We start from the raw sequence: 15368 nt of genomic DNA, 5'->3' as shown, positions 1-15368 counted from the left end.
GGCCAGTTATTTCTGGGTGTGGTGCTGAGTATCTGAACCCAGATTTGATTCCCAGGTCATCCCGACACTGGAGCTGGTGCTCTTACTCGCTGAGCCACCTGGCCGCCCCTAAAATTTTTATTCTTTTTTTTTTTCTTTTTGGAGGGGTTAGGGGAGGGCAATTGGGGTTAAGTGACTTGCACAAGGTCACATGGCTAGTGTGTTAAGTGTCTGAGGTTGGATTTGAACTCAGGTCCTCCTGACTCCAGGGCCAGTGCTCTATTCACTGCACCACCTAGCCACCCCATGTTGATTGATTTTTTTTTAAGCAATCGGGGTTAAGTAACTTGCTCAAGGTTACATGGCCAGTTATTTATGGGTGTGGTACTAAGTATCTCAGCCCAGATTTGATCCCCAGGTCATCCCGACAGTGGAGCCAGTGCTCTTACTCGCTGAGCCACCTGGCCACCCCTTACAGTTGAATTGTTAAGGGTTCTAAAATCCAAAGAAAGGAGTTTATATTCAATCTTAGAGGAAATATGAAAGCAGTGGAATTTATTGGTGAGCAATATGATCAGATCTTCAACCTCTCCCCTTTCCTACTGCTAGTAAAAGTGCCCAAACCTTGGACACCCTGAAACAATAACAACAGCAGCAGCAGAGCAGCAGCAACAACAATAACAACAAACTACCTTAACCAGACCTCATCATACTCTTAAGCTACCCTCCTCTGCCTCTTCTTTTTTCCTTAGGCCAACTCCTAGAAAAAGTTATTTACATCCATTGCCTCCTCTTTTTCTCTTCCATATTCCACAACCTTTTGACATCTGGTTCTCAGTCTCATCACTCAAATGAAACTGCTCTTTTCTAAAGACAAAAATAATTTTAAATTGTTATATTTAATGCTCTTTTCTTATTCCTCATTCTTTTCAACCCTCCTTCTGCATTTGACATTGGTCACCCTCTTTTGGATATTTTTTCTCTCCTGTTTCTTCTGCTACCTAACCACTCTTTAGTCTGCTTTGCTACCTCATCATCCATATGCATCCATCATGCTCCCCCAAACTATAGATATTCCCCAAAGCATTCTCTCTTCTCTGTCTCTTTCTTTCTTTCTTTCTTTCTTTCTTTCTTTCTTTCTTTCTTTCTTTCTTTCTTTCTTTCTTTCTTCCTTCCTTCCTTCCTTCCTTCCTTCCTTCCTTCCTTCCTTCCTTCCTTCCTTCCTTCCTTCCTTCCTTTCTTTCTTTCTTTCTTTCTTTCTTTCTTTCTTTCTTTCTTTCTTTCTTTCTCTCTCTCTCTCTCACTCACACACACACACACACACTGTTGGTGTACTTCTCAGCTCTCATTGGTTTGATGGCCATTTTCATGCAGAAGAATGTCTGTCCTGTATCACCAGTTGCCAATTAGACATTTCAAAGTATGTGTCCCTCAAGGGATGTCAAACTCAACATGCACGAAACAGGACTCTGCTCCCAAAGCACTCCTCTCCTGAACCATCCTATTTTTTTTTGTGAAGGTGACACTATTCTTCTAGTCCCCTAGTCTATAACATTGATGGTATCCTCAACTCATCACACTCCCTCACTCCACATGTCTGAATAGATGTACTTATTCCTCTATAACATCTGTCACATCTGACTTCTTTACACAGCTGCTGACTTTGTTCAATCCCCCCTTACCTCTAATCCAGATGATTACATGTAATCTCCTAATTATTAACTCTGCCTAAGGACTCTCCCAATTCTAGTCCATCTTCCATTACTGTTGCTAAAATGGCTTTCCTCAAGCACAGGTGTTACCTTGTCACTTCTCAATTACCTTCAGTGACTCTCTATTACCACTAGTATCAAATATAAACTCCTTTGTTTAGCTTTTAACACCCTTCAACACCTGCCCCCAACCTACTGGTGGAGTTTCACTGTATAATTCTCCCCCTTTTTTGCCTTGAGATCCAACCAAAATGGCTTGCTTTCTGTTCTTTGCAGCCAACCCTTTCCATCCCCCCCTTTTTTTTCTTTTCTGAGGGCAATTGGGGTTAAGTAACTTGCCCAAGGTCACAGGGCTAGTTTTTGTGTTAAGTGTCTGAGGTCGGATTTGAACTCAGGTCCTCCTGTCTCCAGGGCTGGCGCTGTGCTCACTGTGCCACCTAACCACCCCTCCATCTCCCTTTCTACATCACTCATGTCTGATCCACACTACCTCATAGAATCCCTCTCTTCCTTTGAAATGGGGCTGAAGCACTACCCTCTCAAGAAGGCTTCCCTAATGCATCCAGCTGCTGCCTATTGCCCTTCTGGAATTATCTCATATCAAACTAGTTTGTATTTATTATTATTTATCCTCTCTATATTGATTCCATATATATTTAAGCACATATTTATTATCTCACTCTGTTAGAATGTAGGGTCCTTGAAAAGGGGAATTGTTTCATTCTTTTTATTTTCACCTCCCAATGCCTAGTGTAGTGTCAGAAATATAGAACATACTCAATAAACACTTGCTCATTGACTGATTGATTGGGGAAAGATTTGAAACCTTATCCTCTTAAAACATATTGTCTGCACCAATACACTATAGCCATTTTTTTTAAGTGTTAATAAAAAGAAAAAAAGTAACCTAGAGGAAGGCCACCAAAACATTGGCTGATACTCTCTATGAAGATCTATGGGAGAATTTTGTGCAGAATGAGAAAATACTAACCTACATCAGTGGAGGAAAGGCTCACACTCCCTCAACTGAGGTATTGAGCTACCAAATCAGGGCTGATACAAAGGAAAAAGGAAGCTATGATCCTTAGAGAATCTGATAAAATAGAAATGGATGGTAGAGAGAGAGTCAATTGGTAAGGCAAGAACAGGGACTTTGGGAGAAAATTTAGAGTATGATGAATTTCTGTCTATTTTTACAAAAAGAAAAACATTCCTTTAGAAATATTTAGAAACTATCTTTTTGAAAAGTATTTAAATTGAAAAATAAAGCAGTTCTTCATTTTGGGAGATAGGAGAACTTTGGAGAGATAGATGAGCCTACATTTTCTGGTGGGTGTGTGGGTGCTAATTAATTGCAAATTAAATGTCAGGATTGTTCATGGCCCATACCATGACAGTGAGTAACATATTATTTGGGCTGTAAAAATTCCATGTCTTGGTAATTAATACAGCATCTGGCATTTATACAGTATCTTTCATCTGAAGGCATCAAAGCTCTCTGTGGACCCAGTCCCATTAACACTCATGACCAGTTAATGAGGAAGACAGGAGGCAGACTGAATTCTCACCCTTTCAGAGGTGGAGAAAAAGAAGCAGGAGAATTGCCCATAGCTCCTTGTTGAAGAGCTACCCAAACGCCTGGATGAAGAGGAAGGAGTTCAATCACCTGAATGTTTTATCCATGTGACAATAAACATCCAGCTATTTGGGAACATCTGGAAGATGGACTGAATACTCCACTATTCACCCAGATGTTTGGCATCAAGTAGATATTTGGCAATACATAATGAACAATATTTGGCTATGTTTTGCTTGATTTGGGGGCAACAGGGAGCAGGATTTAATTGTTTTTGTTAAATTAACTGAGATGTAGTCAGGTGAATCAGGGACAGATCAGGGAGTGGAATGAAATGGGATCAGACTTCTAAAGCTGTGCATTACTCTACCCTTGGTGCTCCAAAATGAACAATGCTCCACATTTTGCTTCTAGTTAGTTTCTTCCTTGTGGTGTTGAAACATCATCTTGAGTCCTTGCTTTTCCATTTTGATCTATGTAATGTAGGGGTAAAGAAATGTGTGGTCTCACTTTTTGTAATGTGAAAAATGTTTGAAGTGAAGGCAGACCTGGACAAGGTAAAGTCTTTCAGGAAATTCATTTTGTTTTCCTTGTGACTGAGACCTAGGAATGTGAAGGAGACATTATAAAAGGAGCTAAATCTTGCCTCTCCCCCAGCCCTTGGTTTACTTCTTTGCCTTCAGGAATTAACAGAGACAAAGTACAGTGAAGTCTCTTCCCCATCAAGCTTTCTCTGTCTGTGTTTTCCCATGAGCTTTTGCCTTTTTTTCCCCTTCTCTCAACTCTCCCTAAGGGCCCACTGATGGTTTTAACATAGCAGTATCCACCTCCCTTCTTTCCTCCAGTGATTTGGTCCTTTTTTCCCACTCCAGTATTATAGGAAGACAACAGTGGTGCTCAATTTTTCATCAGATCCCCTTCCTGTGAGCATTGGGCCTGTTAAGGAGAAGCTTATAAATCATTAAAACTTGAAGCAAATTGGACTGTGCTCACACATAGCATGGGGCCATGCTCTATGAATGCCTCAGGTCAGTACTTAATAAATATATGCTATGTTGAATGTAAATGACTTCAATTGGATCAGAGGATTTAGAGTTGGGAAGGACCTAGGAGATATCCAGTGCCCTTATTTTACAGATGAAGCAACTGAGAACATAAGTGAGGAAATGCCTTGTTCAATTTAATTAACAGATCAGCCAAATAAGGGATTAGCATTTTGAATAAAATATTAAACTAGCTCAGAAAATTATAAGGAGGTACAAAAAAATCAGACTTATCAAGGAAGACTGGTTATGATAGTTTTACATTTTCTTTCTTCCTTTGTCTGATTATGGAATTCATTGCTATTTTCTCCCTCCTGATTTTATAACGAATATGTGTTCTTCTTGACCATAGTTTCTATACCCTCTAACAAAGAGTGGGGTTGTTAAATAATAATACTGATTATTAATGTGGCTATAATACAGGGAAGGTGGTAGATAGAGATGAAAAAGGCAAACCACTCAAGTATCTTTGCCAAGAAAATGCCAAATGGGGTCATGGAGAGTCAAACACAACTGAAACAACTCAACAACAATAACAACAACACTGTGCTAAGTGTTGGGATGCAACAAAAGGAACAAAGCAGCCCTTATTCTCAAGGAGTTCACAATCTACTAAGGGAGACAACATGAAAAACAAAAAAAAAATCCACACACCATGTACATGAGACACATAAAGATAAATTGGGTAAAATCTCAGAGGGTAGATTAAGGAGACCTGAGGCAGAAAGCTTTCTTTAAAGACCTGGACTAGAACCAGCAGCATCTCTTAAGTCCCAAGTGTTTTTCCACTATACAAGCTGCTCCTCTGGGTTATTGGGGACACTTCATTTCTGATTTTTCACCTTAAAAAAGTCTCATTTGCAGGCTATCTGTCGTCACCATCCTCAGTGTTCCCTTTTTGGTCTGATTTTTGTGAGAGTGCATGTAGCTTGGCCAATACCCAGTAAAATCACATAACTCCAGACAACACAGCTTGAAACAAGACAATTCAAGCAAGTTCATTCCCTATTCCATGTGCTGTACAAATAGTCTTTCAGGCACACTCTCTCCTAAAATACTTTCTGAAGTAAAATAATAGCCACAGAATTAAGCAGTAAGTGATAGCAGATGGTGAGAGGTATAGACAAAATTGAGAAGATGGTTTGCATTGCTATTGGAGTGAAGACAATGAGCAAGGTGGAGACAAGTTTCAGATGGCAGGAGCCATCTGGAGGTTTGCTTCCAGAGCCTGGTGCTATGTATGTTAAACAGGGAATGCCAGGATTGAAAGGTAGAAGACAAAGAAAAGACCCACAAAGATAGTATGCACTTAGAAAATACTAGAGTCTTTAAGAAGTACTTTTTTTTCTTTTGAAACAAAAAAGAGAATTTTGACCTTGAACTTTACATGATTAGACTGTGAAGATTTTTTAATATGATAAAGTCATTGGAGGTAGGAATCTTTTTCTTTGCCACCTGGGAACACTTGGGATAGGTTCTAGCTTTAGGAAAAATTACCAGCCAAGCAGTCTTAACCAGGTTTAATGGGGGAGCTATAAAAAAGACTTCTCTCCTTTTATCTCCTAGGCCCCAATCCTTCTACCTCCATACACAGAAATAATATGTAAACGGATATCATCTTGTCTTATATTGTGTTTATTTGTTAGAATAAGGTATGCATCATCCAGGGAAGCAAGAAGTCTAGAGCATTAATTACTACTTGTGTGAATTTGGGCAAATCCTTTCCCCTCTCTGGCCCTTGATTTATTTATTTATAAAATGGGGGGTGGGGTGGTTAGCGTGGATGATCTTCTATAGCCAATTCCATTTCTGTAATCCTTAAACAGAACCACAGTCTCATCAATTTGGATGTTCCCACCAAAGATCTCATATAACAATGTATCCATGCCGGCCATTCCTGTACCAATCTTGATCATGTTTTTCCATCAATTCCTCACAAGGAATACATTCAAGATATTGGAAGCCTTCCCCAGTTTCTTCTGACATCATTAGGATACCACAGAGCACCCTGGCTTTCTACCTGTCATCCCTTGTGTTCACTCCATGAGAAGTAGATCTTATCTGCGTAAGATACAATAACATGATGGCATCTCACAATCCCATCCTTCTTTGAAGTTTCTCATTGGTTATACATCACCATTTGTCCACACCCACCATGGGCCTTTCCTCTGATACTTGTTTAATAATTATTTTTAATTAGAGACAGTATTGTATTCTCATAGTCTCATAGTCAAGCATTAGCACCAATAGAATGTTGGCATTAAGAAAGATGGGCCTTTGTTTCCAGGAGAAGCTTGGGTTTATTTTTTTTAATAAAACCAACAACAACAAAACCTTTGTCGTTCCCTGAAGATGATCTAGCCAGCATTCTTCTTCTAATGTGAACTTGGGTATGGTTCATTGTGTAACTGCACTGTCTGTCCCTTATATTCATATTCAGAGGGAGCTCTATACGTTTATTACTATACTTGTAATATGAGTTGGTGTGGGGATATTCTAGTGAGAAGCCTCCTCTTCCAATTAAGATCAGCACCTTTTCTACAACAGAAAGTCTTAGAATGATACCTAGTGTACAGAGAAGTTAAATGATTTGCCTAGGGCAATATGGATATACGGTACTTGAACTCAGGTATGCTTGACTCTAAGGCCAGTTTTTAATGCATTACCTCACAGTGGGAACGCTTATTATGAGCATTGCAATAAAAGGTCATTAAATAACCCAGAAAACCCAATTTCACCGCCTCATTTCTTTACCTTTACCTGGAAATTTTTGTCTTCTTTTCATTTAGTTGTTACTTTCTTCTTTCTTTTGGTTTCATTTGAAGAGAGAATATGAAAATTGATAGGATTCAGCTCATCCACCAGAACCTCTATTTACTAATCACTGGAAAACAGTTTTTCATTTAGAGGAAGAATAACCAAATTAAGTAGTTTAAAACTTGTAAGATTCTCAGTACCCTTGAAATTCCTTTTTATGACTCTGCCACCATTACTTCAGAAGCAGAGGGGGCTGCAGAGGGCTGAGGATCACTTTATATATTTTTTCTTTCATGTGTTCCTATGTCAAAGAATAAATTCCTAAGGGACAACTAACTACTGATGATTCTTTTCATACTTTTCCAAGCTGGTCCTCAGGAAGCAAATAAACAGTCTGTTGCCAGGTCCAGACTCAAAGACTTGTCAACATGATAGAACCTACAATAGTTTATGTTTTTCTGCCATAGAATCTGAGAACCCAGGGTCATCTCCACTCCATGATGAAGCATTGGAGACATTGTGGAAGCAGCCTCAAGAATTCTACAGGGTATCCCAACAGTCTTAGTGTACCTTTAAACTTTAATAGCTTAAAGCTATTAAATTGATTGGAACTAAATAAATTTATTAATATCTTATAAAATCTTACATAGTCTTATATTTATGTTATATAAATAGAATATATCATATAAATATATTATTTTATGTTTATATTAAATTTATTAATGATATTATTTAAACTTTTATAGCTTAGATCTACACTTAAACTTTTGAAACATCCTGGATTAAAGCCAATTCAATTAAACAAGCATTTATAGTAAACAAATATGGGAAGAAACTAATGGGAGCAGCAGGATGATTCATACACTTACGGCCTCCCTACTTCTCACCTAGAACTAGAGAAAAGGGAGGAGTAGGTAGGGGCGGAATGGCAGCAAATCTATTACTATGACTGTAGCCATACCAACATAACAATGAAAGAGCTGCTGTGAGGATCAAATGTGATTATGTAGGCAAAGGGCTTTTTAAATTAGAAAGAACAATCAGGGAGAACTTATAGTGAGAACAGGCTGTTAACAGTCATTAGTTGTAAAGGCTCCAAGCCCAATGACACTCTACATGAGTTAATTCTAGATAGAGTAAGGACTATGAACCATGAACAACTGTGCAGGCTAGGATCTAGTTTGGAAAAATAACCATACAAAGAATAGCAAATTCATGAAAACAGCTGGAAATAATGAGAACCAACTAACCTGCCATCTTAACTTTCTCACTTCTAATTCAGCAAGTACTTGTTCTATACAGAGATGAGTGGAAGAACAGATAAATAAATAAACAAATAAATAAATAAATAGATGAGCAAGCAAACAAATGGATAAGTAAATAGATACATAAAACAATCAATAAACAAACAAATAAATGAATGAACAAACAAATAAATGAATGGATAAATAAAAATCTAGTTGAGCCACATTATAAATTCACAAGACTCTAAGGTCAAAAAGGTTAAATAATAATTACAATAATAGTTTACAATTATATTCTTGATTAATGTTTTCTTTTATTAATCAAATGCTTTATTAACTTCTAGTTTACATCATTCATTTCTGCAAGATTTTGAGTTACAAATTTTCTCCCCATTTTTCCCCTACCCGTCACCCCAAAATAGTGATCCCACTGGATATCCTCTCCTACAATCTGCTCTCTCCCATATCTTCTCCCATACACCTTCCGACTTTCCAGTAGGGCATGGTGGATCTCTATGTCCCAGTGCTTGTATATCTTATTTCCCAGTTACATGTAAAATAATATTAATAATAATATCATATATATTTAAACATTTGATTTTAAAACTTTGAATTCCAGATTCATTCCCTTCCTCCCTTGTCAACTACTCTTACTGGGAAGATAAGCAATTCAGTATAGGTTGTACATGTGTAGCTATGCAAAACATTTCCATAGTGGATATATTGTAAAAGACTGACTTTATTTCCCTCCCTCCTATCCCACCTCCCACTTGTTCTATTCTCTCCTTTGATCCTGACCCTTTTCTAAAGTGTGTGTTTCCAACTACCCCCCCCCCCCCGGCTTGACCTTCCTTCCATCATCCCCTCTCTTGATTAATATTTTCAAAGAACCTTACATATATTCTTTCAAGAACTCTGCAAGGCTGGTAGTACATTTATTATTACTCTCATTTTTCAGATGAAAAAATTGAAATCCATTGGGATAAAGTCATTTGTCTAGGCTTATACAACTCAGAGTAAGTGGTCAAGTTGTAATATAAGCCTCGTCCTTCTGATTTTAACACCACTGTTCTCCCCATTATAAAGAAGAGAAATCCAGGTAAAAAAAAATCAATCTAAAGGGGGCAGCTAGGTGGCGCAGTGAGTAGAGCACTGGCCCCGGAGTCAGGAGGACTTGAGTTCAAATAGGGCCTCAGAGGCTTAACACACACACATACACACACACACACACACACACACACACACACAAAACTAGCCGTGTGACCTTGGGCAAGCCACTTTACCTCAACAGCCCTCCAAAAAAAAAGCAAAAAAAAAAGCAGTCTAGAACAAGGAGTAGGAATTTGAATAAAAGTTGAATAGTGGCTTATGAACCTGTTATCTTTCTCTTTGAGGTTATTAATACTTCCTTTGGTCAGATATTCTACTTCACTGATGCTGAAACATGTCAGAACATCGACAGAGAATGGTATGGACCAATTTAAAATAAATGTTCTTGCAGTGTTTCTTAAAAAGAAATGCACTTCATAGAATGCCAACACAACCTCACATGGAATTCTATATGATGCAATGTCTATTTTGCTGTACGACTTTTTTCCTGAAATCTAACCATGCAAGGTCTTGGCATCATAATTTATGGAACAGTTCTCACTGGTCTCCAAGTCAGAAAGCCTGAGTTCTAATTCCAGATTTGCTATGAAATGATTTAGGCACAATGCCTAAGGGGATCCCCAAACTCATAGAATGGGTCCCTCAGGGAATGGCTAACCTAGATTTAAGGAAATAGTTTACATCTGGGTCTACACCACCCCAAATATTTAATGATAGCTTGAGGACACAATTAGTTCCAAATAAACTAATTTAATTTGGATGAAACATAGCATAGTTAGAAGATTGTGTGCCATGAAGCCACCAAATAAGACTGAAGCCATTAATGCCAACCTAAGAGGTCTAGACTTGATTTCATAAGCAATAGGGAGCCTCAAGTGAAATGTTTGAGTAGTGGAAGCATGTGGTTACACCTGTGCATTAGGAAGATTAAGCTTGCAGATATATGTAAGTTAGATGAGGAATGGGAGAGACTAGAGACTGGAGTGACTTCAGCAGTAAACTTAGAAGTAAATAATGAGAACATATACAAGGGTGAAGCTGGCAAGGATGCAAAGTAGAGGAAGCAGTCATTCTATAAAGTAATTTAGAATTATTCATGGAAAGTTATTATAAACTGTGCATGCCCTTTGTACCAGCTATACCACTATTAAGCACTATTCACACCTACCTCATCAAGTTGTTGGAAGGATCAAATGAGATAATATTTGGAAAAAGCACTTAGCACAGTGCCTGGCACATAGGTACTTAATAAATACATATTATCTTTCCTTCCCTATTAGCCTTAGAAGTCAAAGAAAGAGGTAGAGGATCTATCTGCACAAAATATTTATATCAGTTCTTTCCACGGTAACCAAAAAGCTGAAACTAAAGGGGTGTGGTCTTACTGAGAAATGACTAAACAAATTGAGGCATATTAATGCAATAGAATATTATCATGCAATAAGAGATAAGGAAATTGATAATGTCGCACCAACTGGGATGATCTTTATGATAGCAGGAAAAGGCATCATCCAGTGGCATCCTTTAGTAGGAGAGAAAATAGGAGCTGCTTTTATCCATTCTGTATGAAGAGAGGAAAAGTTTCTATCAGTGTTCCTAGGGAAAACTAAGCATCTCTTTTGTAAGCTTTTAGAGTAAAGACTCTGGCCTCACTTGGCCACCACAGGCCTGTTGCTTTGGGGCTCTGACCTTTCCCTGGCTGGCCAGGCATCCAGGCAAGTTGATAGCAGTTGCATGTCTAACCAGGTGGCCTCCATAAATATCTCAACAGAATTTATTTTCTTTCATTTTCTTTGGCCTTGGCATACTGTTTAGGGGGCTGCTTCTGGTCCTGTAGTCACAGAAATAGAGGACCACATCTGCTAGCCATTCAGACTAATGATTACACCTGTGTCATAAAACTCAGATCAATAATAGGGTGGCAAGGAGGCTCACAACACAGCTTAGACAGGACGGTCATTTCTTCCCAATCAGTGAAAGTTTATTAAGTGTCCAAAGCATATGAAGTTGTTTAATAAGCACTAGGTGGAAGAACTAACTTTTTAAAATAAGACAGTCTCTGCCCTCTTACAGCTTACAGTTGAGAGACAGACAGAGGGAGACACAGAGAAACAGAAATAGAGAAAGAGAGACTCATACATACAGAGTCACAAGGACAGAGAATGAAGGAATGAATGGGAACACTTTAATAATTTAATCCTCACAACTCTGGGAAGTGGGTGTCATTAATATGCCCATTTTAAAGATAAAGAACTGAGACTGCAGTCACAAAGCTAAGTACCTGAGACAGTATTTGAACTGAGTTCCATGTTGACTCCTATCCACTCCACAACATCGCCTCTCTCTGTAATGCTTGGAACCAGGGATGATTAGTGAATAAGAACTTTTCTAATAGGATTGATGAAGTCATAAGAAGAACGTTTAGCAGGAAAAGTGATAATCCAAAAACTGATTTTGGAAAGTTTGCATTTGAGATGCTGGCAGGACCTCTGGGTGGAGATGAGCAGAAGGCAGTTGGAGGTGTGTGTCCAAAGGTCATTAGGAAGGTCAGGAATGGAGATTAGTTAATGAGTCATGTGCATAGAGACTAAAGCTTTGGAGGTGGATTAGATTATGAAGAAATATAATTTAGAGAAATAAAGGAAGATAAACAAGAAAAGATCTTATTTATCTACTGTTCCACACTGCCTCTCATCAAGTTTTAGAACCAGGATGACTAGGTATGCACAATTTACAGGATCAGGAAGAGAACAGGGAGATAGGGGAAAAAATGATTGGTTTGATCTGTAGCTTGGGACACTGTATAAAAGACCATGAGTACATACGGACAGGGCTTAGTCCTGGGGACCTGACCCCTCCCCCAGCAGTTGTTATCTCCCTCTCTCTTGCTCATAGCTCCCTACTTTGAAGTAAAACTTGGGGGTAAATCTGAAAAAAAAACTAGGTAGGGCTCATTACCAGAGGTAGCTAGGTGACTCAGTGGACGGAGCACTGAACTTAGAGTCAGAAAAAACCTGAATTAAAATCCAGTCTCATGGGGTGGCTAGGTGGTGCAGTGAATAGAGCACTGGCCCTGGAGTCAGGAGGACCTGAGTTCAAATCTGACCTTACTTAACACCTAACTAGCCATGTGACCTTGGGCAAGTCAACCCCAATTGCCTTGCCTTCCCCCTTCCAAAAAAGCAAAAGAGAAAAAGAAAATCTAGTCGCAGTCACTTAATAGTAGTAGTAGACTTTGGGCAAGTCACTTGACCTCCATTTGCTTTAATCCACTGGAGAAGAAAATGATAAACCACTCCAGTATCTTTGCCAAGAAACCCCCCTAGACAGAATTGTTGCGCTATCTTCCACAGGGTCACAAAGAGTAAGGCACAGCTGAACAATAAATAATCTCATCACTTTGTTTCTTTAAAATATGTAACAATACCCATTTCTATATCAGTACCCAATGTACAGTATGTCTATTAGACATGGGACAATAATGTTTGGTTGATAATCTTTATTTCTTCTACCACAGAAAATGTATAGACAAATTCAGAAAAACTTAAGGCACTTATACATTAGATGCCTTAGACTCCACTTCCTACCCCAAAGTAAAGACATAGTAAGGTTTAACACACACTTCCCACTGACCTTCAACCTGTACCATCTGAGCAAGTCACGGCAATCAATCAACATCTATTACGTGCCTACTGTAAGTCAGGCATAGTGCTAAGTGCTAGGGATACAAAAAGGGGCAAAAGTCTGGGCCCTAAAGAAGCTTGCAACCTAGTGGAAGAAATCAGCATGTAAACAGTATGGACAAAAAAGGCATATATACAGAGAGAGGGAAGAGAGAGGGAGAGACAGAGAGAGAGAGAGAGAGAGAGAGAGAGAGAGAGAGAGAGAGAAACAGACAGAGAGAGAGAGAGAGACACACACAGAGAGACAGAGAGACAGAGAGAGAGACAGAGAGAGAGATAGAGACAGAGAGAGAGATAGAGAGACAGAGACAGAGAGACAGAGATAGATACAGAGACAGAGATGAATGTCTGGCCACTGAACCCAGATGGCTCTGGAGGAGAAAGTGAGGCTGGTGAACTTGAACAGCCCTCCTTCACTCAAATCAAAGTCAACTGCAAGTTATGTCATCATTTCCCCGATGCTATGGTCCCCTTCGAAAACAAAGGACAAGCATAACCTGTGAGTAGACCGAGCTGCCTGAACAGGGACCCAGCCAGTTGAGTAATTCAGCTCATCTTCTCCCTCTCCTTCTTGTCTCCAAAGGAAGGTAAATTTTGATGGCCAGAAGCTGCCTACTTAACTAGAATAAATATATAGATAGAGATAGATAGAGATGATAAATAAATAATTAACATAGGGAAGGCACTACAATTAAGAGGATTAAGGAAAGCTTCTAGTAAAAGATGGAATTTTAGCCAAAGCTTAAAGGATCTGGGAGTCAATAGGCAGAAGAGAGGAGGGAGAGTATTCCAGGCATTTGGGGACAGTCAGAGAGAATGCCCAGAACTGAGGGATGGAGGGCCTTGTCACTGGATCAAAGAACATGTGTGGGTGAGTGAGGCATAAGAAGACTGGAAGGGCAGGAGGGGACTGAGTTATGAAGGGTTTTGAATGCCAAACAGAGCATTTTGTATTTGCTCTTGGTCACCATAGGAAACCATTGGAGCTTATTGAGTAGTGGAGGTAACATGATCAGACCTATACTTTATGAAAATCACTTTAGTGGCTTAATGGAGGATGGTTTGGAATAGGGAGCGACTTGAGGCAAGCTGACCCACCAACAGGCTATAACAGTAGTTCAGGTAGGGTGATGGGGGGCTGCACCAAAATGGTGGCAGTGTCATGGAGATTCAACAAAGCCCAGATCTCCTGGTCTCTCATGGCATGGTTTGGATCCTTAAACTGTAGGATGGTCCTCTTCTCTTTCTCTGAGAAATAAACTCTTAAGGAAATTCTTTTTTTCTACTTTTGGGAAGTTAATGCTTGAGTTTGAAACTCTAACTTTGAAGCCCCTGAACTAAGAATTACTGACAAGATAACCAATGAGGCTGGACATCTCCATTCTCAGGATCACTAGAATTGGAGCTGTGTGTTCAGAAAAAGGAGTGACAATACTGATATTAGCCAGGAGTGGAAATCCCAGAGTTCTCCTCTCAGGCTTGCTTGAACAAGAACACTTTGTACCGTGTACCTTTCCAACAAGTTGTCAATTTTTGCTCTGGGAAATATTTCAGAAGGAAGAACCCACCGTTCCCCTTCCTTTCTATGCCTTTCTTGTCCCTTCTATTTGGTTTCCCTTCATTTCCCCCAAATAAAATGTAAGCTGACAGAGGGTAGGGACTTTTTATAAAAGATTGTCTTTGAATCCCTAGCACCTAGGGCACTCAACAAATTCTTACTGAATTGAAAAAAATAAGGAAAAACCATTATACCACCATATCCTATTTAGGACACACAGCTAGTAAATTTAGATAGAATAGCAGCTGGAGTAATTTCTACTTGTATCTTTGACAATTTTATTACTTCATGTCAAGGAGTACGAAGAGTATAGTGGAAAAAACAATAAACTTGTAATCTAAGGCCTATGCTCAAATCCCAAATCTACCATTTACTAGCAGGGAAAAATAACTTGACCTCTCTGATCCTCAATTTTGTAATCTGTAAAATGGGATAATAACATGGCCACTACTTACCTCACAGGATTGTTGTGTGAGTCAAACAAGCTGATATAAATTTAAATATAATATAAATATAAATGATTTGCATTTTGTAATAGCAAAGTTTAATTTAACTCTCAGTCTTTTTTGTTGTTATTGGGTTGAATGAACAATCAAAGATCTGGGGAAGGAGGCTGATTTTCATGATCCTCTGTTGCCTTCACCAAAAGTCATTCCCCACTCCCCAATCCTACATGCCCCAGGAGAATTAGGCAGGAATCACTTTC

The sequence above is a fragment of the Petaurus breviceps genome, unplaced genomic scaffold (assembly GCF_028583685.1).
Source record: "Petaurus breviceps papuanus isolate PSGF00001 unplaced genomic scaffold, PetGlider_PUasm1.0 186, whole genome shotgun sequence".
Classification (NCBI taxonomy): Eukaryota; Metazoa; Chordata; class Mammalia; order Diprotodontia; family Petauridae; genus Petaurus; species Petaurus breviceps.
Note: the sequence above shows the minus strand (reverse complement) of the source record.